The sequence below is a fragment of the Mercenaria mercenaria genome, unplaced genomic scaffold, assembly GCF_021730395.1.
Source record: "Mercenaria mercenaria strain notata unplaced genomic scaffold, MADL_Memer_1 contig_1822, whole genome shotgun sequence".
NCBI classification, from domain to species: domain Eukaryota; kingdom Metazoa; phylum Mollusca; class Bivalvia; order Venerida; family Veneridae; genus Mercenaria; species Mercenaria mercenaria.
In genome coordinates this window covers 43,338-67,761 of record NW_026459830.1, presented here as the reverse complement: position 1 = coordinate 67,761, position 24,424 = coordinate 43,338, and the positions used below count along the sequence as shown (strand labels likewise).

General features: G+C 34.9%; 2 long non-coding RNA genes across 3 annotated transcripts; one reads left to right on the top strand and one right to left on the bottom strand.

The window, feature by feature from the left end:
- Nucleotides 1-4,341: 4,341 nt before the first annotated feature.
- Nucleotides 4,342-6,926, top strand: LOC123559837 (uncharacterized). Its single transcript, XR_008368920.1, has 3 exons — nt 4,342-4,504; nt 4,885-4,942; nt 6,649-6,926. It is a non-coding gene; the product is annotated as an uncharacterized LOC123559837 (long non-coding RNA).
- A 6,730-nt stretch (nt 6,927-13,656) lies between these two features.
- LOC128551905 (uncharacterized) lies at nt 13,657-23,481 on the bottom strand. Of its 2 annotated transcripts, none has more exons than XR_008368918.1 (5): nt 23,278-23,481; nt 22,390-22,480; nt 20,879-20,990; nt 20,058-20,164; nt 13,657-14,464 (listed from the first exon to the last, which is right to left on the bottom strand). It is a non-coding gene; the product is annotated as an uncharacterized LOC128551905 (long non-coding RNA). The 2 variants fall into 2 exon arrangements; XR_008368919.1 differs by lacking the exon at nt 13,657-14,464 and adding an exon at nt 18,340-18,354.
- Nucleotides 23,482-24,424: the final 943 nt, after the last annotated feature.

Genomic DNA, 24,424 nt, shown 5'->3' with positions numbered 1-24,424 from the left:
ACTGATTTATAACTGATCTATATATAAGGTAATAGACTGTTTTATATATAAGGTAATAGACTGATCTATATGTGAGTTAATAGACTGATGTATATATAAGGTAATAGGCTATATGCAGCTAATAACTGATCTATATATAAGGTAATAGGCTGATCTCTATAAAGGTAATAGACTGATCTATATAGTACTAACGATGATCTATATATAAGGTAATACGCTGATCTATATATAAGGTAATATGCTGAACTATATGTGAGCTAACAGACTGATCTATATATAAGGTAATATGCTGAACTATATGTGAGCTAACAGACTGATCTATATATAAGGTAATATGCTGATCTCTATATAAGGTAATAGACTGATTTATATTAAGTAACAGACTGATCTATATATAAGGTAATACGCTGATCTCTATATAGGTAATAGACTGATTCTATATAAGTAATAGACTGATTATATTAGTAAAAGACTGATCTATATATAAGGTATAGCTGATTCATATAAGGTAATAGACTGATTTATATATAAGGTAATAGACTGATCTATATATAAGGTAATACGCTGATCTCTATATAAGGTAATAGACTGATTTATATATAAGGTAATAGGCTGATCTATATGTGAGCTAATAACTGATCTATATTAGTAAAATAGGCTGATCTATATATAAGGTAATAGGCTGATCTATATGTGATACGACATAATAAGGCTGATCTCTATATAAGGTCATACGCTGATCTTATTGAGTAATAGCTGATTCTATATAAGGTAATAGACTGATCATATGTGAGCTAATAGACTGATCTCTATATAAGGTAAGTAGGCTGATCTCTATATAAAGTCATACGCTTATCTATATGTGAGCTAATAGGCTGATCTCTATATGAGGTAATAGGCTGATCTATATGTGAGCTAATAGACTGATCTCTATATAAGGTAATAGGCTGAACTATATGTGAGCCAATAGACTGATCTATATATAAGGTAATAGGCTGGTGTTTATGTGAGCTAAAATACTGGGTACCGTTTTACAAAAAATCTTACGATAAGTTTTAGCGTAAGATCTGACTTACGCTTGACTTAACAATTTGGGGTGTTTTACAAAACAAATCTTAGTTAAGATATCTTATTTTTTCTCGTAACTTTAAGACTGGCTAGGGCATCTTAAATCGCTAAGATAATCGTAAACAAGATGGCGCGCCCATCATATTTTCTGCTTTTCTGTTTATTTCGTCGACTACACGATAAAACAGCAAGTAGCCGAGCGTAAGTAGATATCATTCGATGTACATTTTGCAAAACCGTGAGATGAGAAATAGGAAATCGATATTGGCTACTAACGGAGCGTGTTACAAACTGCTGAAAGTCTGAATCGAGACGCGGAAGTAAACAAAAAACAGTATGTCAAAATATTGGAGGCATTTTCTCTTTATTAGCGTAAAGACTTGAAACAACACTGAATGCAAGAGAACGATGATACATTACAGGTAGATGTCTTATATGATAGAAACGAAAAACGCTAAGAATTCGAATGGAAACAGGCTGATTCGGACCGTGGCTGATTCGGACCATTTTATTCATTATGTATACACATAATGCTTTTACACCAGTCACTACACAGATATGCTAAGCCCTCTAAGGCTTAAATTCAACTTCAAGACATTTAACTTAAAATTAGAGAGTGCACATTGTCTGTAGATACTCTCTTCTCGACAGTCGTACATAATCTGGCCCGGATCCAGGGACACTTGGGCCTGACCGAGGTGCCATGCACCCCCCCACCCACTTCAAGATTCATGCAACTGTTTTGGCACAGGAATAATATTTTCTCAAAATTTAGACCAAGAAATGCACCAGAGGCTAGCGGGCCATCTTAAACCTGTGTAACAGTCTCAGGAAAAATGTGCAGCCTAGACCGGGACTCAAACCTCTGACCTTTGGCTTACCGTACCAACGCTCTACCAAATGAGCTACGGAGGCCACCCGATATGAGAACTGCTACACACCTTCCCTCTTATTGTGAGACATTGGCACTCCTGGCCAATGTCTGCCATAGACTGTTAACCGAATTCAGATGCACACCCCAGCCAAACTGCTTCGCCCGCATGGGCTCCAAGGGTGAGCATCCCGGACGAGCCCCCAAATAACACTCTCAGGAAAAATGTGCAGCCTCAACCGGTACTCGAACCTCGGACCTTTGGCTTACCGTGCCAACACTCTACCAAATGAGCTGCCGAGGCCACCCGATATGAGAACCGCTACACCTGTAAGATAAGATAAGATAAATTTTATTTTGAGTCAGCAAGACAAGTAACAATACAATACCTGTGTTTAAAAATTTTCCAGGGGGAGAACCCTGACCCTCCAACTATGACAGTATTTCATAACTTTCCAAGGCGGGTGGGGAGAGAGACCTCTGACACCTTCCCCCCCCCCCCCCCCCCCCTCCGTCAACCAACATGGCCAGAGGCCACCCACCTCCTTCCGATAGCTACATGCTCTCGATGCTTCCAGTGACAACAACTTCATTCTAAACTGGTTTCTCTTAAAGTTAAATATTTCTGAGTCCGGGCCTGCACAGTGGTGTTAAAGTCGAAACAAAGATAAAGAGTTGATAATATGTAGGCTTATGTAAGTTCATACTTGCTGGAAATCCTCAGTTTTGACTGCATATAAGGGGTAGACCAAGTCCAGGATATTGGGTTTGTTAGTAGATTCATCAGAAGGCTGTGCCCTCTGCAAGTGCCTCAGCAACTCTAGATTTGTCTGTTGTAAATATTTACACCTGTTACAATGGACAATTTCGCTGTCTACATAAGCCAACTTACTAATAGTGTTAGTGGATTCAGTGTTGTTATAAATATTTAATGGTCCCCTTTTGGTCTGTGGTGATCCACTGCTCGATGTTCATGGGTAGTAGAGTTCCGCCTAAGCCAGTGCTAGGGGCATGAGGGGTGTCGCACTTTCCACTACCTCTCATGAACTGACCAAGTCTGCTAGTATGTTGCTTGGTTGCATTCTATGCTTCCAAAGGATCTTCTGACAGTTTTTGTTATTTTGAAATTGAATTAAAGTAGCCTAAAACTTCTCCCACTTAATTAAGCTCTTCTTATCAATACCAAGAGTGTGAGACTGTCACAAAATACGCCCGTCATCGAACTTGGCCTAGTTCAAGGGCCATAATCAAAGACTGCCCTGGATGTTTGGCTGGTTATCGAACTTGGCCGAGATATTATGCCCACACACATTGTACGCAAGTTTGGTGAAGATGGGAATACCCACTGAAAATTGTTCAACTTAAGAGAGCTGAAGTCTAAATTTGCAGTCTTTTTAGTTATTCAAGGGCCATAATCCAAGAGAGCCTGAGGCGATTTAGCTGGTTATCAAACTTGGCCGAGATATTATGCCCACAAATTGTCACCAAGTTTCGTGAAGATTAGATGAAAACTGTTTGACTTAGAAAGTGGACATGCTATGGATGCAGACCGCCCAGCACCACAGGTGTTCACAGAATACGCCCGCTCTTTCAGAAACGGTGTATAAAAATGCAAAATTCATGCAAAAGACTTTTGGTGTGCATCCCTCTTAATCCACTTACAAAACAAACAAGCACAACCTCTTTGCCAAACAGTTTACCTCAACTTTTATATAGAGGATGAAGATTTGATTCATAGCAAACGCTATGCAAATATTTTTCATGCCTATTTTTAAGAGGGGCTTTATAATACAAAGGCCCAGATGGCCTGTTAGTCTGAAGATCTAAGTTGCCAATCTCCAGCTATTTCTAACCTTAAACCAGGTAAAAACTGAAATTGAAGAATGGACTTTCCTAGCTCACCGTAATACCTTTCGGGTTGAATGAATGTCGACCTTGTGACTCAGTGTACAATGGACTGACAGGCCTTCAGATGGACAACTCCACAGTCTTCTTTTGGGCAAGCTGGCCTTCAGACAGATGACTGGGTGACAGTCAACTCTTTCTGACTATGCTCTTAAGTCAATTTTGGGACTAGTAGGCCTTCCCACTGACAGGCCTTTTGGACTTGCAGACCACTGACCTTCAGACCAATAGATAGTCACTCACCCTTTCTGTCATGTTCATGAAACTTTTAATTACTTTACATTTTCAACAAACTGTAAGGGGACTGTTTCACTTACCAATCAAAACAGTCATGTTCAGGCACAAACCTATAATTTTATATATAGTAAATCCAAAGTTTTGCACAGTACATGTCTTGCCAACAGCAGTACTTAAACGAACATTAAAGATGAACCTTATCTACTTATACTTTTCAGACTGTCTATTAGTTGACTGCGGAAAGTGCAAAACTATATCAGCATGATGTTGTGTTCAGTTACTGCACATTGCAAAGTGAATGTCTCAGCGACTGTTACTGCAATGATTCACTTGAAATGATATTTCCCACCACCAATTGATGGTTTGTGAGTGGAAGTTGTCAGCTACTTGCAGAGAGTTCTAACTTAGTCCATTAAGCACTAGGTAAACTAAATCAAATCACCATAGCATTAAATACAAATCTGGACAAATGTTGTTTTATGACACAAGCAATAAATGTTTTCGGACATTGATATTTTTAGTTTCCTACTGCTGTTTTACCAATATTAATAGATTTTATAATAGTCCTTCAAAATATGCAAAAATAGAAACTTTCTGAGTAAATTCATTTATGAAATATTGTTTTCACTCCTTCTGGACAGAGTGATGCATTTCAGCCTTAACTCTGTTCATGCTCCACTTCATTTGCATGTGGACCAGTTGTTGGTATTTAGAATAGCCTAAATCATACAGATCCTATATTATGAAGTTGAAATATGTTTGATTTTATTACAATGAACTGATCGTACATATATTTTTTTCAGACACATTGGATACAGCCATGAAACAAATTACTGATAGATGTATGAAAAACAGACAAAAGTAAGTTATTACACTTTGAATTGCACACAATAGGTTTATAAACACTTTGATCACATGGGCTATATGATGATTAAATTGTAATTTTACTCCCAATTCAAGTGTGAAAGATTGTCAGATTCGGAAAATAAGTCAGAATTGGTACAGAATACTTAAATATAACAATACCTTTGTAATGTCCAGGTATCTTAAAGTTCCTGAATAGCATTCTCTTTTACATGACATGAATCTAACAAGAGGTCCATGATGACCCTGGATCGCTCACCTGAGTAGTTATGAGCTACATGTTTCAAATGTCAAACTGATGATAAAAATTAAGAAAATCAGTAAGTCACATTCATGGCCAATGAAATTCAGTTTTACGAGTTGTGTGCAAAACTGTGTAAGTCATCAAAATTTCAAGGCTGTATCTTTAAAAACAAGAAAGTAGGTCAAGGTCACAATCAAGTGACATCATATTACTTGGGGTCATCAGGTAATTATAATTAAATAGTCTTGGAAATAGGATCAGATGATTTTTTAATTATTTTTCCTATATAACTTACATAATAACTTAGTGACCCCAGGGCGGGGCCTCTTTTAACCCAAGTGGCATAATTTGAATAATTTTGGTAGAGGACTACTAGACAATGCATCATACCAAATATCAAAAGCCTAGGTTGTATGGTTTCTGACAGGAAGATTTTTACAGCTTTTTCCTATATAAGTCTATATAAAACTTGGGAACCCCATGGCAGGGCCTCTTTTCACCCCAGGGGTACAATTTCAACAATTTTGGTTGAGGACCGTAAGACAATGCTACAAACCAAATATCAAAGGTCTAAGAGTTGTGGTTTCAGACAAGAAGATTTTTAAACTTTTTTCCCTATATAAGTCTATGTAAAACTTGCGACCCCCGGGGCGGGGCCATATTTGACCCTAGGGGGATAATTTGAACAGTCTTTGTAGAGGACCACTAGATGATGCTACATACGAAATATCAAAGCCCTAGGCCATGTGGTTTTGTACAAGAAGATTTTCAAAGTTTTCCCTATATAACTCTATATAAACCATGTGACCCCCGGGGCGGGGCCATATTTGACCCTAGGGGGATAATTTGAACAATCTTGGTAGAGGACCACTAGATGATGCTACATACCAAATATCAAAGCCCTAGGCCATGTGGTTTTGTACAAGAAGATTTTCAAAGCTTTCCCTATATAAGTCTATATAAACCATGTGACCCCCGGGGCCGGGCCATATTTGACCCTAGGGGGATAATTTGAACAACACACCAGATATCAAAGCCCTAGGCCCTGTGGTTCTGGACAAAAAGATTTTTAAAGTTTTTCCTTTCGGTTGCCATGGCAACCAGAGTTCTGCATGGAATTCAATTCTTTGAAAAATTTTGAAAGGGGGCCACCTAAGGATCATTCCTGTGAAGTTTGGTGTAATTCTGCCCAGTGGTTTTCAAGAAGAAGATTTTTTTAGGAAATGTTGACGGCCGGACGCCGGACATTGAGCGGTCACAATAGCTCACCATGAGCCTTTGGCTCAGGTGAGCTAAAAATTATACCAAAGATTAAATTATGTCAACATTTCGAGTTTTACTGTACACTTAATATTTGAACACATCCTTTGAATACCTCTTCATTCCGGATACTAAACAGATAAAAGAAGAATATGCAAGAATATGTACACTGCAATTGATATAATCTTTCTTATTTCAGAGTTTCAACAGATTCAAAGAGTGGGTAAAACAGAATCTTCAAAACAAATCATTCTATTGACTGTAAAATATGAAAAATAAAGAGTTGTTGTTCTGTAACTTGTTGATATTTTTACCTAAATTTCTTTTACTATCCACTAAACTTTGTTATGCCATACAAGATAATTCAATATGTACCATTTCTGTTAGTTTCTGAGCTTCCATTTTATATTACATTAATTGTGATGCAATGGAAAAAAAAAAGACTTTTATCAGTGAAATCATACATTTGGACTCTAAACTAGCGCTTAATTTTGTATGGCCTAATATATGAAATATATGCAGCATAACAAAAAAAAAGTGACAGTGATATTGAAAGAACTCTTCAAGTTTAACCCATAATATGCTGGACATTATTGATTCTGCCTTTGCGACCAGTGAAGATCATGATTAGCCTGCACATCCATGAAGTCTGATCATGATCTGCACTGTTCGTTATTCAGTCTATCTTTTTGGTATGCAACTCTTTTAACAGTATTGGTGCTACCCTGATTAAAAGATGGCCAAGTTCTTTATATAAATTTAGCAGGGTACTGCAGGGCCTGCACATCCGTGAAGTCTGATCATGATCTGCACTGTTTGCTATACAGTCAATATCTTTTTGGTATGCACCTCTTTTTAACAGTATTAGTGTTGCCCGAATTGTAAGATGGACAAGTTCCCTATACAAATTAGCAGGGTAAGCGTTAATTACTATATAAAGTGGAACCCTACTAAACTGAATGGCCTTCTGACCAGAGTAATAGTTTGATTTGAGATGTTTATGTTTGGTGGAATGTGTGCTACACTATTTAAATAGTTATACTATTACGAATCAACCTTATTCATTCTTATTACAGATATTGTTTAATTACTGTATGAAACAACACTAAGTTTTTACACCTGTAGACATATACTATCAAAAAGACTAAATTCTGGTAATCATCATAACATGCAAGTATCAAAATTCTGATTGCCTTTAATTTTTTTCAGTTTTCAGGAGTATTTTTGTTGTTGATAAATCAAGGCTTATTCTGGAAAAAATGTTCTGTTTCTGGAATAAAGAGGTTACATTTAGTTTATACTAATTCAATTTAGCTTGATTGTGATGAAAGCTTTAAGCTTACTTGAACCATTCTTGAGTCTGCTTCCTGGAAAAACCAGTACTGGTGTCATATTACATGTCAAGGTTGTGACCCCAGTGGGACTCGAACCCATGACTCCTGGGTTGGGGTGGCTGACACCTTAACCACTAGACAGTCACTACATTTAAAGGGATATTTTCAAATGAAATAAGGTCAAATTTCAAAACTGCAAACTTTGTTTAGTTTGCAGGGGTTTCAGGGATTCCGGTTTTAGAGGAGTTTCACTGTAACTAATTTTAATATGCCCTCTTCAGAGAAGAGTATATTGTTCTGCTACTTGTCTGTCTGTCTGTCTGTCTGTCAGTTAACCACTTGGTTTCCAATCAATAACTAGAGAATGCTTGGTCTCAAAATGGTCAAACTTCCTATGATAACTGGTCAGTAGATGACTGGCTTTGAGGAGCTAACATCAAGGTCACAGTGACCTTGAGACTGAAAAACTGTCTGCTAAATAACCAAAGGAAAGTTTTGTCCAAAGTTGTTAATTTTCTAGGTTGATTGCCTGTGGTCTGTAGATGAACCATACCTTATCTGGGTACTGTGAGATCAAAGGTCAAGGTCACATTAATCTTGAGACTGAAAATTGTTTCCACTCTGTAACTAAAGAACTCTTTGGCCTACAGTTTTCATACTTCATAGTATGATTGCCTGTGGTGAGTAGATGAACCCTGTTTTTTAGAAGTCATTATGTTGAAGTCACAGTGACATTGAGACTGAAAATAGTTTCTGCTCAATTGCTAAAGAACTTTCGGCATACACTTTTAAAACTCAATTGTGGTCAGAAGATGACCTCTGCTGATCAACAGAATGAAACAGTTTCCATTCAATACATTTGTATTTTCATTTGGCCTACAGTCATCAGCTTTATCACAGATGATCTCTACTGTTTTTGCAAGTAGACTGCAAGTTAAGGTAAAAATGATCTCTAGACAGAACAAGAGCTGTCCATAAGACAGCACGCTTCACTATTTTGCAATTTGACAGTATAATGAATTTATGTCTCAATAAGAACCTGTACTTTAAAAGGAAGATACACCAAGTCATTATCTTATATTGTACTAAAGTTGTATCCAGAAAGTGAAAATTGCCAAAATCCTGAAAGTATTAATGGGGCATAATTCTGTCAAAAATACAATCAGAGTTTAAAAATGAGAATTGTAACCACACCACACATGCAGATGATGATTATAAAGAAATATTTTCAATTTCAAGTCATTATCTTTTGAAGTACCAAAGATATGTCTATAAACAAAGCTTTCGAAAAAAATTAACATGAAAATAATAATTCCAAGTATAACAATTTGGTGACCTTGACCATGGGTATAATGGGCCCTGCCCCTGCACTGTATAACTTTGTATATATGCTGGACAATGTTTATGTGAAGTTACAGTAAGATATAAGCAGTAGTAACAAAGAAAAACAATGGATGCTGAAAAACTTTAACCAAGAAAGCTCACGCCAACGCCAGGGCAAGTAGAATAGCACCCGTATTCTCTGAACAGAGGAGCTAAAAATGGTCTGTTCCATAATTAAAGAGCATTTCGTTAATCAATCTTCATAGGATGGTTGCCAGTAGTTGGTAGATGAACCTTGTTTTTGAGTTCATTTGTTCAAATGTTAAGATGAAACAATACAAAATTACAAACAGCTGTTGTTCTATTATATATATATATTATATCGTTAATCAATCTTCATAGGATGGTTGCCAGTAGTTGGTAGATGAACCTTGTTTTTGAGTTCATTTGTTCAAATGTTAAGATGAAACAATACAAAATTACAAACAGCTGTTGTTCTATATATATCTATGGTGAACTGGGAAGATATCCTTTATATGTACATAGATATGTAAGAATAATAAAGTATTGGTTGAAAATTGTTGATACTGATAATATAATATTAAAAACAGTGTATAATTTAGCATTAGATGATAGCAATAATGGTCTTAAAAACTGGGTTTCAAACGTCAAAAAGCTTTTGAACGATTATGGATTTTCATATATGTTTGGTAATTCTAGCGGTATAAATAAGAATAGTTTTTTGCGCGAATTTAAATGTCGCATCATTGACTCTGTTAAACAAGAATGGTATGCTAATTTGGAAAACAGCTCTGTTTTGTATATGTATAAAAATGTTAAATGTTCTTTTGAATATGAACGTTATTTAGATATTCTGCCAAGATGTTTTAGATTTTATTTCTGTAGACTTAGGATGAGTGGTCTGCCCCTCAGAATACAGACTGGCAGATATAATAGAAATCGAATTCCTCGTGAGGAAAGACACTGCTTATGTTGTAATTCTTTGGATATTGAGGATGAATACCACTTTGTTTTGTATATGTAGATGTTACGCTGATATTAGAAAGAAATATTTAAAAGCTTTTTATTATAGACATCCATCAGTATATAAATTTATACAACTTTTAAATACAACTAATAAAGCAGAACTTATTCACCTATCCAGATATGTTAAAGAAGCTCTTACTATTAGAAATGCACTTTTAAATGTTGAAGCCTAAATTTTCATGTTCATTCTCCAGATTATCATTATATTTGTTTAATTATATTTATTTTGTATCTATTGTTTGTAACTTGTCCTTTATTTCATGTTTATTTTCACGTTGACAGTATATATGTGAACTATGTGAATTAGACAATGTACTACGTACAAGTCTGAATAAAATATCTGTTCTGTTCTGTTCTGTTCTGTTCTATTACTCTTCAGTGACTAGAAGTTTATTGATATACATATTAGAAATTTCTAGTAAGTTATAGATGTGTGTTTATGAGTGAAAGATTTTAACGGGTACATAAAACTGGACTGTGTGTTTACCTAACTTGTTTTGACTTTTGTAATAATTGTCATGGTGTGGTAAAAATTCAATTTATAACTGCAGCACTTAGTATTACATAAAGACTTTGAAATATCCAAAATGGTTTTAAAGGTATTCTGGCCTTTTCTTGATTAATTAAGTCTGTTGTATGACTTCCTGGACATGCAACTACAGAACAAGAATGCGAAAAGGAGATATGGTCAATTCTATATGTTTCAAAGATTGAACATTTAAATCAGACAGATCCTGAGTTTAGGACAAAATTAGCAACAGAAGCAGAGTGTAAAAAGACACTTGTGAGAATCTACAGTTATAATTCTTGCTGGAATTGTCTACTGTTAAGTCTGAATAAATTATTGTCACAAGCACCTTCAGAGGAACAACTTAACAACATAGTTTTCCCATTAATTGACCCAGTGACCTAGTTTTTGACCCCAGATGAGCCTACAACCAACTGGTTAAACATATTATTCTGGGTAATATTCTGACCTTGAGTGTTAACAGCCAAATTGTTGATTATACATGACAACAAACACAGAGCAATCACACCTGAACAAATTATTCTCAGGTAAGCTAAAAAGTAAAAATGATGCACCTGGTTAGAAACAGATGACAAATATATTCATATATTTTATAATTAAAATCAACATTTATTTTATGAAAAAGATTACTGGCTGTGAATATACATAGTCTGAATAAAGTCTGGCAAGGGTTCGAAGTCAGATTCCTAACTATTTCCTTGGTTTTAAAAGTCAACAATTTCCAGGTTTTTGTAAAAAACTGACATTAAAGAATTTTGCAGAACACATTGCTAAACAAGAGACAATGATGATTCCAGTTTATTCACCCGAGATACACAACTGGCTTCAACAGTTTTGGTAGATGGTCATGCAACATTAGTAAAATGATTTGAAATTAAAGATAGCGTTTTCTGACAAGAACAAGGCAGTTTGAAAGACAGCTAAATCCCCCGCCAATGTTATGGATAGTGAAAGGGTAAACTTTGACCTTGAGCTGTGACCTTGACCTTGAACTGACCCATGACTTCTGCACATCATCCTGATGAGGTGATCATTTAACCAAAGTTCATGAAAATCCTTTAAGGGTTTAGGAGATAAAGAGCTCAAACTTTGACCTTGATTGTGACGACATGGCTGACTCATGAGTTCTTGATGAGGTGATCATTTGACCCAAGTTTGATGAAAATCCTTCAAGGGGTTTAGGAATACAGTGGACACAAAATGGAAGGGTATAGTAGTTGACCTTGAGTTGTGACCTTGACCTTGAGCTAATATGGCTGACTAACAAGTTCTGCATATTGCCTTGATGAGGTGATCATTTGATCCAAGTTTCATGATTATCCTTCAAGGGGTTTACGAGATACAGAGCGGACACAAAACAGATGGCTCAATCCTTTGACCTCGAGTTGTGACCTTTACCTTGAGCCGACTTGGCTGACTCATGGGTTCTGCACATCGTCTTGATGAGGTTATCATTTGACCCAAGTTTCATGAAAATCCTTCAAGGGGTATAGGAGATACAGAGCAGACAAAATGTTACGGAAGGATGTATGGAGACCATTCCTATAACCCCCTACCACAGCTGGTGGGGGATTAAAAAAAATCCACTAAATAAAACTGTGCAATAATGTGTTTATGTGTGGCAGAAGGGTGAAGAGAGGGGAAATGATGACATGGGGTTCTAAGAGGCAGTCATTTTGGGGTGGGGAGAGGGGGGTGGGGTTAATGCGAGAGTTACCATCGGCACATTGTGAAATTATTTTTGAATCTGGGTTAGTAGCTTCAGAGATTTCTTTTAATTTTTTTTATACAGCCAAATAGAGTAAAACTAGCTCATCTCTGGCAGCCATATTTTTTTAAACAAATCAACATGGTTTTCAGTTTTTGTAAAGGGTCACTTAAGGTACACTGCTCTGAAATCATTTTGAGATCTGTACAAAAGCTTCAGAGATTTGAAAATAGCCAAAAAGAGTTAACCAGCCTCATCTGTAAACAGTTTTTTTTTAACAAATCAACATGACATGCAGGAATTTGGTGCATGGTTACTCAATGAATACAACTGTTAAATTATTTGAAATCATACTAGTGGTTTGAGAGACCGTATTCAATTTTGTTCCACATAGCCATATAGGGAAAACAAACCCCACCCTCAGACAGTCATGTGTTTCAGGAACAAAATTATTTCAAGCACATTTAATTTAGTGGATTGTAAAAAAAATCATTTCTTTAGAATTATTTTTAAATTGGTCCAGCACTTTTAAAGGAGAAGAATTTTCAAGTCTAGCAAAACTATATAGCCTTTCAAGGAAAATTAACCCTATCCCCCAGCAGCCATGTTTATCAACGAAAAAGAATTATTTGGTATAGATTCACTTAAAGTACATTGCTGTGAAATTATTTAGAAACTGGGCCAGTAGTTTCAGAAATATTCAAAGTTTTCCATACAGCCATATAGAGAAAACTAATTAATCCACCACCTGGCGGCCATGCTTTTTTTAAGAAAATAGAATGTTTTGAAAAATTTGGTAGAGGGTCACCAAAAAAACATTTCTGTGAAATTATACCAAAAACCGGTCAGTGGTTCCAAGGTGTATTTATTTTGGTACAGTGGCATCCAGAATTCAGTCTGGATGACACAGATTTTCAGAATCTGATAGAGGACCACCAAAGGACATTCCTGAAAATTTTGATTGAAACTGACTTAATGGTCTGTGAGATGTTCTTTAAAGAAAATATGGACAACATACAGACAGACGGCTGACATCCAACAATCCTAAAAGCTTACCATGAGCACTTTGTACTCAGTGGAGCTAAAACTTTTTTTCTCAAATAATAAAAATATTTTTTTCTAATTCTAAATCAATGTTCATTTGTAAGATATCAAAAATATTAAGAAACTTGTATTTAAAACAGCATTTCTGATAAGTAGTCAATGTATAAATTATTCAGCCAAGAAAAATTACTATTGACCCTGATCAACTAACCATTGACCAAAACAAGGTAGTTCTTTTACTATATAAAAATGCATTTGTATAACCTGAGATAACACAGTACATGTTTTACTATATCTAAAGACGTTTGCTTGTGCTCAGAAGGCATTATGACAATTTGTTTCCCAGAAGAATCTTACTAGTTATTAGTTTTTAATTCACTAGTCACAAATAAGGTGTCAACAGCCACTTTTATCTGATAAAAAGTTTTTGATAATAATCTATAAGAAATTGTGATCTATTACAACAGTTTAAGAAAGTGCTTGGCTACTAAACTGCAATAGTTTCAGTAAATCAGTCCACTCTGAAATCCTGAATTATAATTACTGTACATGATAACTTCAGTTTTATTATAAATTTTTAATTTTTCCAAATACATGTATTGAATAGTTTCTTATGGCACTGCTGTTTCCTTCACTGGTAATTACAGTATATCATACTGTGGTCTTTTTATGTCCAACTTCACTGACATCACTTCCGAATTACAATGATTCCTGTTTTCATGTAGAGGGCTAAAACATACAAAAATTGTATAACTTTTAAACTTTGATTAACATCATGTTTTAGTAAGGAAATCAAGCTAAGCACTTTGACGTTTATTCAGATATGAGTGTTTGCTCCATTTTGTGACAGCTATAATGGTCTGTTTGACAAGTTGTAGTACAGCATGTCCCTCTATTTTTTGTGGTCTCTCTACTGAAGAACTTCAATAAGGTATTCTTTACACTTGCTTAAATGTCAAGGCGAAAGGCTTTTTCAATGTTCTATGAAGAAACAGAACCAGACTGTCTTTTGAAGTACTCCATTGGATATCTACAATATAAATGCTAGTTCATCATTTCACATAACTATGATATAAATTTACAAAAGGTGTTTTATGTGTAAATATGCTCATAAGTCACTTATTGACGACAAAAGACTATATATGTAAACTTTCATATTACCTGTGCGTGGGTGAGTGGGGCATTAATGATACAACAAAATATCACAAAAAACACATACAATAAAATGAAACTGCAAAGTTAAATATATTTTTTTATTTGTGCTGTGATGGGTGGTGTATGTATGCACAAAAAAAGTTTAAGACAAGACAAGAAAATGACCTTAAATCTTTGATCTCAAGTTTTGACATGGGTATGGTTCTTGAATGCGACAGGTTTTCTTCCGATAGTGAATATTTGTACCAAGTTATTTAAAAATCAGACAATACAGAACAAAGTTCTCGGCTGAACAAAATATTGTGCACACATTTACACTATGTGTTTCCTCCTAATTTTTAATGAGAGGGCCATAACAACAATAGCTGTCCATACAGAGTGCACAAGAATATTCAAAAAGTTCTAAGTTAAAAAAGGTATATAATCTGGAAACAAAAGTGAATCACATTATAGCAATTTATTACAAGTTCAAACAAAATTATGGCAATGATATCAACTATCATGCAAAACTTAATTTTAACCAGTTATCTAGCTTTATTTAGAACATATGTTGGATGAGAAGGTATTTTAATGAATTGTACAAATTTAAACCAATATTAAATATCTAACTTGGTTATTTAAGTAGGTATGGTGACAGGAAGCCTTGTGTAAAGTTTCCATCCAATACATATATTGTATTACTGACCATCTGGCAAACATTTTTAATCAAGGTGTGACCTGAGAGAGTAGAACAGCTCTCACTAATGACTATTCAGCCAGTCAAGCTAATGACACTGAAAATACTTGAGCGATGTATCGATGTGTCAAACACAAGTACATGTAACTTCACTTAAAAAAATTGTAACAAGAGGGCCATCATAGCTCTGTATCCCTCACATTTCAGAGCTTACGTAGGCTAAAGAGTGTGTGTCTTGGGATGTGGACTATAACATGCTAGGTGTTGAAATTTCCACAGGCAGCTGAAGTTGATTACATGAATCAGTGTGACAGATGACAAACAGATTCATAGGTCATCATCAACGGATAGAAAAAATACACAGTCTCATGGACCAGGGTGTTTTAGGATGTCTCTTTACAATGGTTATATTTTTACCTCTAGCTGACCCAAAAAGGTCCAAGTGCCCCCATTTACAAAAATATTTGGAGCGGACCTTATAATGATGCTACTGACCAAGTTTGATATACATGCATCCAGTAGTTAATAAGAGTTTGTTTAAAGATGTTTCTATATTTAGCTCACATCGCCCCTAAAAAGGGGCTGGGTGTCCTCATTTTGATTTGGGAGAGGTACTAACAATGGTGCTAAAGAACCAAGTTAGGTGCAAATCAATCAAACTTTTCATGGGTAGAAGGCTTATTTCTATTTTTATCTCTTGAGGCCCCTAAATGGGCTCAAGTGCCAACATTTGAATAAATTTGGAAGAGGACATTATAATGATGCTACAGATAAGTCTGATGAAGATTCATCCAGACTTTCATGAGAAGTAGTCATTTAAAGTGTTTCTTTTTTTCAACTTTGGCTCTAACCTCTAGCAGCCCCTGAAAGGAGTCAAGTTAATACATTTTGAACAAACTTGAAAGAAAGCCATGCCAGGAGTGATTTTTTTTTCAGAATAACCTGCACCTTTCTAAAGGGGAAAAAAGAATGATAAACCTCAGAAGGGAAAAATAACTATGACCTTTGAAATAAGAGTCTGTCTTATTGAGTTAAACATTCATGCCAAATAAAAACAAGGTTCCTCAATGTATGTCAAAGTAATGGGCCGGACAAGCTCTGATATGACCTCTGACCTCCAACTGTGACCTTGAACTTGGAGATAGGAACCTTAGGTTTGTGCATGACACTTTGCCTCACTGAGGTTAACATTCATACCAAATATAAACATGATTCCTCTACGCACGTTGAAGTGATGGGCCGGACAAGATCTGACATGACCTTTGACCTCCAACTATGACCTTGACCTTAGAGATAGGAACCTGGGGTTTGCGCATGACATAACGACACACTGAGTTTAAATTATGCCAAATATAAACAAGATTGCTCCAAGCATGTCAAAGTTATAAACAGTACAAAAAAATCCGGACACAGGCACGCACATACATTCACTGAACCGCCATTTGGACAACTAGGGTATGTCTTCTCTTCCACAAGTAGGCTCGAAAAAAAATGATGCTAATTTTCTTATGAATTTGGTGCCTGATGAGAAGTAATCATATTTAGTGTGAACAGCTGCACGAGATGTAAATTTAAAGCAACATTTGGGTAAATGGGGTTGAAAAATATATAAACAATGACATTTGAACACTATTCACCATGCATATTTAGTACATTTTTCTTTTTTTCTAATTTCAAGGGTAAATATGACCTTCTTTAAGGGAAATATATTACTTAAAGGGAAAATATAGCTATTTTGCCAAGGGAAACAGTCTGTATTGACTGTATAAATAGCAAATAAAGCACTGGATGCTACTAACCCAGTTTTTTTCCAATTCAATTCATTAGTTTCAGAGAAGATTTCATCTGAGCCTTGACAGACAGTGAGTGATCACAATAGCTCAACCAGAGCACTTTGTTCTTAGTTGAGTTAAACAAGAGCTGTCTGTTGACTGCGCACTAAACTATTTGAAGAACTGATGGAAGACAAAAGAAGAAAAATGGATAAGACAAACAATGTACATGTATATGTATTTGTGGATTTGGATAAGCCTTGCACTGTATGGCAATGTGTGACCATGATGGTCTGCAAGTGTTCAAAGTTTCAAAGCCATATATCAAACAGTTTAGACAAAATATGGAATACTCAATAGTGTGCAAACCTTCACTACCATAATTTTGGTGACAGATAAGGGCTACAACTCAGCTGAAGTCCTTGTCCTAGTTATGTAGTCTTCCCTACTTACATGTAGGTAGACTATGATGGTAAACAAGTGGTCAAAGTTGACAAACAGGTTAGGCAAAAAATGGACTGGTATGAAAAATTTAACTGATTTCCAAGTCCAAAAGAGGCCATAATTCAGCCAAAATACTAGACTTTTGCCTACAGATGAAGATCATGACAATAAACAAGTGTTCAAAGTTCCTAAGCCACATTTCAAATAATTTTGACATAACACTAACTTGTACGAGAACTGAACCAATTTCCAAGTCAAAAAAGGGCCATAATTTAGCCAAAATACTTGATAGAGTTATGTACTTTTGCTTACGTACAGATATTTATATCATAACCAAGTGTTCAAAGTTTCAAAGCTACATGTCAAATAGTTTTTACAAAACATGGACTTGTACGAAATCTTTACCAATTTCCAATTCCAAAAAGGACCATAATTCAACCAAAATACCTGACAGAGTTATGTTATCTTGCCTACTGGTAGAGACTGTTATAATAAAATACTGCTCCAAGTATGAAGTAAATATCTTTGATGGTATACGAGATATTACCATTTCATAAAGACTTTTAACTAGCGCCAACACTGGGGTGAGTAGTATACCCGTCCATATTCTTCAAATAGTTGAGCTAAAAATCAACTAATATTTATTTTGTCAATAATATTGTAATAAAACAGTTCTACTTCAAAAACGTTTAAAGAGTTGAGCTATAATTTGAAGTTCCATTTTTTTCCAACAGATTTATTCCACAGCTCTCATCGATTACCTTGTTTCATGTGTGCATATTCTCTCAGTAAATTTCAGGTACTAGTTTAGTACATGTAAAGATGTCTGCTGACGAGATAGTCAGTCTATTCTGTTCACCATGCCATACAAACCTATAAAAAGCAAAATAATTTGTAGCAAAGTCTTGATTCAAATTCTAAAACCGTACATGTGGACATTAAGTCCCAAAAGTATAACAACAAGAGCTTTCACAAGAAACAGCGTATTCTACAATTTCGATGATGGATAGTGAAACAGAACATATGAGGAAGCTGGGACTTCCACTTGAGTGTTTAATGACCCCAATGTGGATGAATTCATTTAGTAAAAACTGAGATATGGAAAAAGGCATCAAAATTGAACTGAAATTATTAGTAAAAAGAGGGCATAATTCATGAAATAATGGTGCACTGGCTATGGCTCTTGTGTCATATGATGTGCATGATGAGGTGAAACAATAATTTTAAGTTTGAATCAAATCCATATGGTAATAATAATAGAGTTAGACTGAAAGTGCATCAGAACTTTAACCTGAAATTTTTAGTAAAAAGGGGTATAATTAAGAAATAATAAATATGTGCCTATATTTTATCAGTTAATAAAATATGGGCAGGAGTTCGGATGCGTAATAATTAAATCACGAGTGCGTAGCACGAGTGATTTAATATTCGCATCCGAACGACTGCCCATATTTTATTAACTGATAAAATTATTGGAACATATTTATTATTTCGATTCTAACCACGTAAATTCTTCGCATTTTACAGCACTACATTTTAGCGCGATTGTCATTCGGCTGGCCATATGCTATTATAAAAACCTCCCCACGAATGGAAAGCGTTGCATCAAACGGAATTTTCCGATATTCAATAAATTTTAATTAAAGTATTAAGTAGTTATTGCCGCGAAAATGTTATTTTCAATAACATCAAAGGTCGGATATAGAAATCAGAGGTAAATACTTAATTCAAGGTTTATATATGCAGTTTCTAAAAATAGTACACGTCACCTACATGATGGCAATGAAACATACACACCAGAACACTGCGGCGGCATATAAACACGTAAAAACTTGAGTCTGGAAGATTGGAAAATTAATTATAATTTATTTACTGTCAAAGTAGAATCTAGTTGACATTTGTGGTGCCTACAACGCAGAAATTGTAAACTACACACACGACCAGACATAGATGCACTGGTGTTGAAGTTGAAACTTACCGGGCTGAAACATATTCTTACGGTAAAATATAAACAAATAAATTCATCAGTTAGATATTGTTTGTTTCAGAAAATTTGATGTACTTTTTATTACTACTACATAACACTGAAAAAGTCGAGTATTTAGTCGGTATATAACGGAAGCAGAGTAGAATCTCAGTCGTGTTACAATCGTAGGGCGGAATGGAAGAGCTATATTTTATCGTAGATTCATGTATAGGCGATTTCGCTATATGTTTATATAGCAACTGCTGCGGATCGTGTTAGAATTCAAAATATATTGCTACCCGAGTTATGGCCAATGTGTAAATGATGTGGAACAATTATTTAAAGTTTGAATCAAATCCATTTTGTAAGACATCAACATCACTTTCAAGGAGATTGAACATGCAACCTAGAGAAACACTAGACTACATTGTAGGCAATGACTGTGTTTCAAACCTGCTTAAATTTAATAACCATGCCTGACTTCCTCTTCAAGAACATGATTGTAGGTGACCTTGTGGGTAAAGAAATCTGTAAAATTTAATGTTGACCAATGAGGAACTCATCATGCTAACTGTACTACTCTGTTCTAGTAAACTGTAAAGTGTATTACCATTTGTTTTACCAGTCACTCAAGCAGTTAAAAATCAAACCAGACTATAAAAGTCCAACTTTTTGTCATCCTTCATCAAAAGTTTGAAATACACCACTAACTGCTATCTGAAATTATAAAATTATTTGTTGTGTTACATACTACAAATAATATCTGATTCAGTGCAGATGAAAATTCATTGAATTAAACTGTAAAATATTATAAGTCAAAGCTGAAATTGTCATCATAGATTTTCAAACTAAAAACAATGTAGTGTTGCCAGTAAACAAAGCTGAATGTGTAAGGCCTTTGACTTTCAATTAAAGGACTATACTATAATTTATTTTATTTTGTTGCGTTTAACGTCTCACTGACACAATTATTATATATATACTAAGGTCATATGACGACTTTCCAACTTTGATAGTGGAGGAAGACCCCAGGTGCCTCTCCGTGCATTATTTCATCACGAGTGGGCTTCTGGGTAGAACCACTGACCTTCGTAAGCCAGCTGGATGGCTTCCTCACATGAAGAATTCAATGCCCCAAGTCAATGAGGGGCAAGTGAATTGAAGTCAGCGACCTTAACCACTCAACCACGGGGCCCAAGACTATACTATAAACTAAATACCACTGTATAATAAAAATAACCTGTTAAAATATATTCCATCAGAAATCAAAGAGCCTTCATCTCTGTCATGTGGAAAAACTGCTTACAAAGAACAACCACTAGTATATTAAACAAATCTGTTATGTTGAAAATATCTACTTTAAATCCAAAAAAAATACATTATTAAATGTGTGTGTGTAATACTGTGAATTGAGTGTAAATGTAAACATACCTACAATCTCGTGCCAGATAGTTGCATGTGTCTTCTCTCCAGTCTGGTTGAAGTGGACTGTATTAAACTAAACCATCGGCTGTCAGACAAAACATTTCCACCAAGGAAGACCCTAGAAGAATTTTATAAATGCAGATGCTAGAACTGATTTATATCCAAATAAAATATATTTTTCATCATGAATTTACTTTGAAAATTTCATTTTCCTGTATCTCAGGTTACCATCACCACTTTGAAGTCTGTGGGGCAATTTCATCTTGCAGCTGAATAATTTTAAACATTTTCTTTTCTTCATTTTAGCATGAAAACTATATTTTTTGTCAGTGAGTGGAAAATAAAGACAAACACTTATTATATCTTCCTTTCCTTAAAGGGAATTTCTATAGTTTTTTATGTGCATCTTTCTGCGCAGCCGATATAATCTATGGACAATTGAAGTGAACTCAACATTTTTTGAAATATGTGACAGATTATCCTAAATATTAGAAATCTTGTATAAAATTACATTTTTCAATAACTTTTATCAGTAATCAAATGCTGATACATGTTTATGTTGTATTGACATGTATAAAGCCTGACATGTATCATGCAACTTTCCATTTGTGACTGTGTTTTGACAGTGCATTTTAGTACAATGACAGTATTATTCATATAATGTTAGACAATTAACTTTGTATTGATAAGACAATTTATTTTATGTTTTCCAGTGAATTATACTAAGAGTTTTCTCAGTGAAATAAAAGTGATAATCCACAGTTATGAAACAGTAGATTATCATTTTTATTTTTCACTGTTTTTGGCGAACTAGTTCCGGTCCTCCGCCGCGATTGAAGTCAAATTGTATACCAAGCGTTATGAATACTGGGGACCATAATGACGATGACGTCGTTAAAATGACGTCATTTGTGTTATGCTTTCTGCTGACCTTTCCCGCCATTTTCGACATTTTATAAATTACGCAACAAAAGTAGAGTTTTACACATGAAATAAAAAGAAAATTTGTTTGTGTCAGTGAAATATCAATTTTATTTCACTCGAGAGCACCAAAAAAGTCATTTTCACTCCTGGCTTCGCCACTCGTGAAAATATCAGTTTTTGATACTCACTTGTGAAATAAAATTGATATTTCACTGAAACAAACAAATATCCTCTATATCTCCTTTCAGTTCATTCTGTATTCTATTATAGAAATGATTAAGAAATTTTAACTTCTAGCAGATATAATCAATTTTGTCAGGTTTAGGCCATTATTTTGTCCGAACATATTCTTTACTATGAGTATTTTTCATTGCAAAAAGTTCACAAAAAAGAATATGAAACAATCTTTTTTTTTGTACCCATCATTGTAATGATATAGTATTACAAATATGACTATGATATCAATTTCCAGCAAACCGAAATCCTGCACAGTAAAAGCAATTACCGGTATTTAATGTTCAAAAGTGAGACACATCCTATGACTTATATTGTCACGTGCAAGTTGTCAGAAGCAAGTTATCTAAAACACTTACCAAACCGAGATACAGGGTTCTCTGTGATCTTTTGCTTTTCCCCCATTTACATATCATATATCTGTGCTTTTCTTCCACTTTTCCCAGTCAGCTTTAAAGCAGATATAATTTTCACAGTTTAATTTATATGTATAATGCATTTAATGGTACCGATTTCAATATATATATATTATTTTCTTGTATGGCAACGTTAATTGCAATACTTTACCAAAATACACATGGAATGTAACCTTACTATACTGTCCTGGCTAATCAGCTTAAAGATAAGATAAAAGTACATTTTTTCGCCACTTTTTTTTTTATCTTTTGGCCATTTGTGAACATTTGGCGAATTGTAGCGGAAACCTGTAGACACTATCTAACTTTTGCCCAAAATCTGCAATGGGCATGTGTTCAACTGGATATATTTCTGTACAGCCAGGATACATTACAGAAGACGAAAAAAATAAAATAAAATAAAATACAAACAATGACTATATTTTTGTTTTTGTTGGGTTTAGAGTTACACCAAAACAATGTAGGTCATATGCATGCAACTTTTTCAGATTTCAGTGGTGGAGGAAAATCCAATTAAGGTGCCCTCCAGCCTAGTCCAGGGCATTAAATTGTTTCAGGCATATATGGGCACCTACCTGCCAGTTGGATGACTTCTTCACATGAGGAATTTTTAATCCAAGCAAGGTTTCAAACCAACACCCGTGAGGAACTTTAAGTTACATTATGTGAAATGGAATAGTTTTGCTACAATGACATACAGAGAACTCATACTCCGGTCCATTTAAAATATACCATAATTGCACTGTAGTTGCTATTAACAAATTAGTACCCTGGCATCCATTCTCAATTTATACCTCTTGGATATTTAGACAGAAATTGAAGCATACTTACTTTCATTATGCATGACAGGCAAATGGCATATTAGTAAAAAAGGGGAGTAACTCTGACAATCAAAACCCAAAGTACATGTGCTCATCAGTGCCATAACTGGTTGGGCACAATGCTCATCTTCCTACTCTATATCTTAACATTTAGATGATCTGTTTATTATTATGCAGAAAGAGCATTGTGCACTACCTGTACATTGCACCTGCTGATATATATATATATATATATATATATATATATATATATATATATATATATATATATATATATATATATATTACTTTTTGCAGTATATATAGATGCACAATAAAATTGATGACAAAATGTGCAAAAATCTGGAACAGGTGTTGGTACAGAATGGAAGTGTATATGCCTTCTGCATGGGGTCTTCAGTTTGAGTCAGCTTTTGGCTGCATACTTCTCTCACCATATGACATTAAGACCAAATACATGTAGTGGCACTGTGACTGTTTATTTTGTTCTTTAAATTATCCCACATGCGATTATAGGATGAATTAATCTTAAACGTAAGATTAGTCCAAATAATAGGACGTTTCAGGACAGCGTAATAACTTCTGACTGTCACGTCCAAACTAAAAATTAACTTATTCTACATATTTCTGTTGGGAAATTCCTGATGAAATCCTTCACAAACTTTCTGGGGCAGTGCTCTCCCTTGCATGTACAATTTATTTGTAATGACTACATCTCTTATAATGACTATGTTGAGATTCAACATGTTCAAGCTAGTCCAACTAATTTGACGCAATCCTAGGAAATACTGAGATAATTTTTTCATATGGGCAATATCCCCACTCATGTAAAACACTCAAAAGATCAAAATAGTTGAAGCAACTTCCAATGAAATTTTCATACCTGCTGATGCTTTACTTGATATAGGTTTAAATGTCGATTATTTCACAAATTGGCCATAAATTCAAATAAAACTTAATGTATCGAAAGGGGATTCAATTCCTCATTGATTAATCTTAATTTAATGTAAAAAAATCAAATATTAAATATCCAATATTACAAATTTTCTGGTGATTTAAACACATGTATATACTGCACACGATTAACGTTTATTGTGTACAGTACCGCCTCGGTAGCCTAGTGGTAGAGCGTCTGATATGAGTGCAGTATGTTGTGG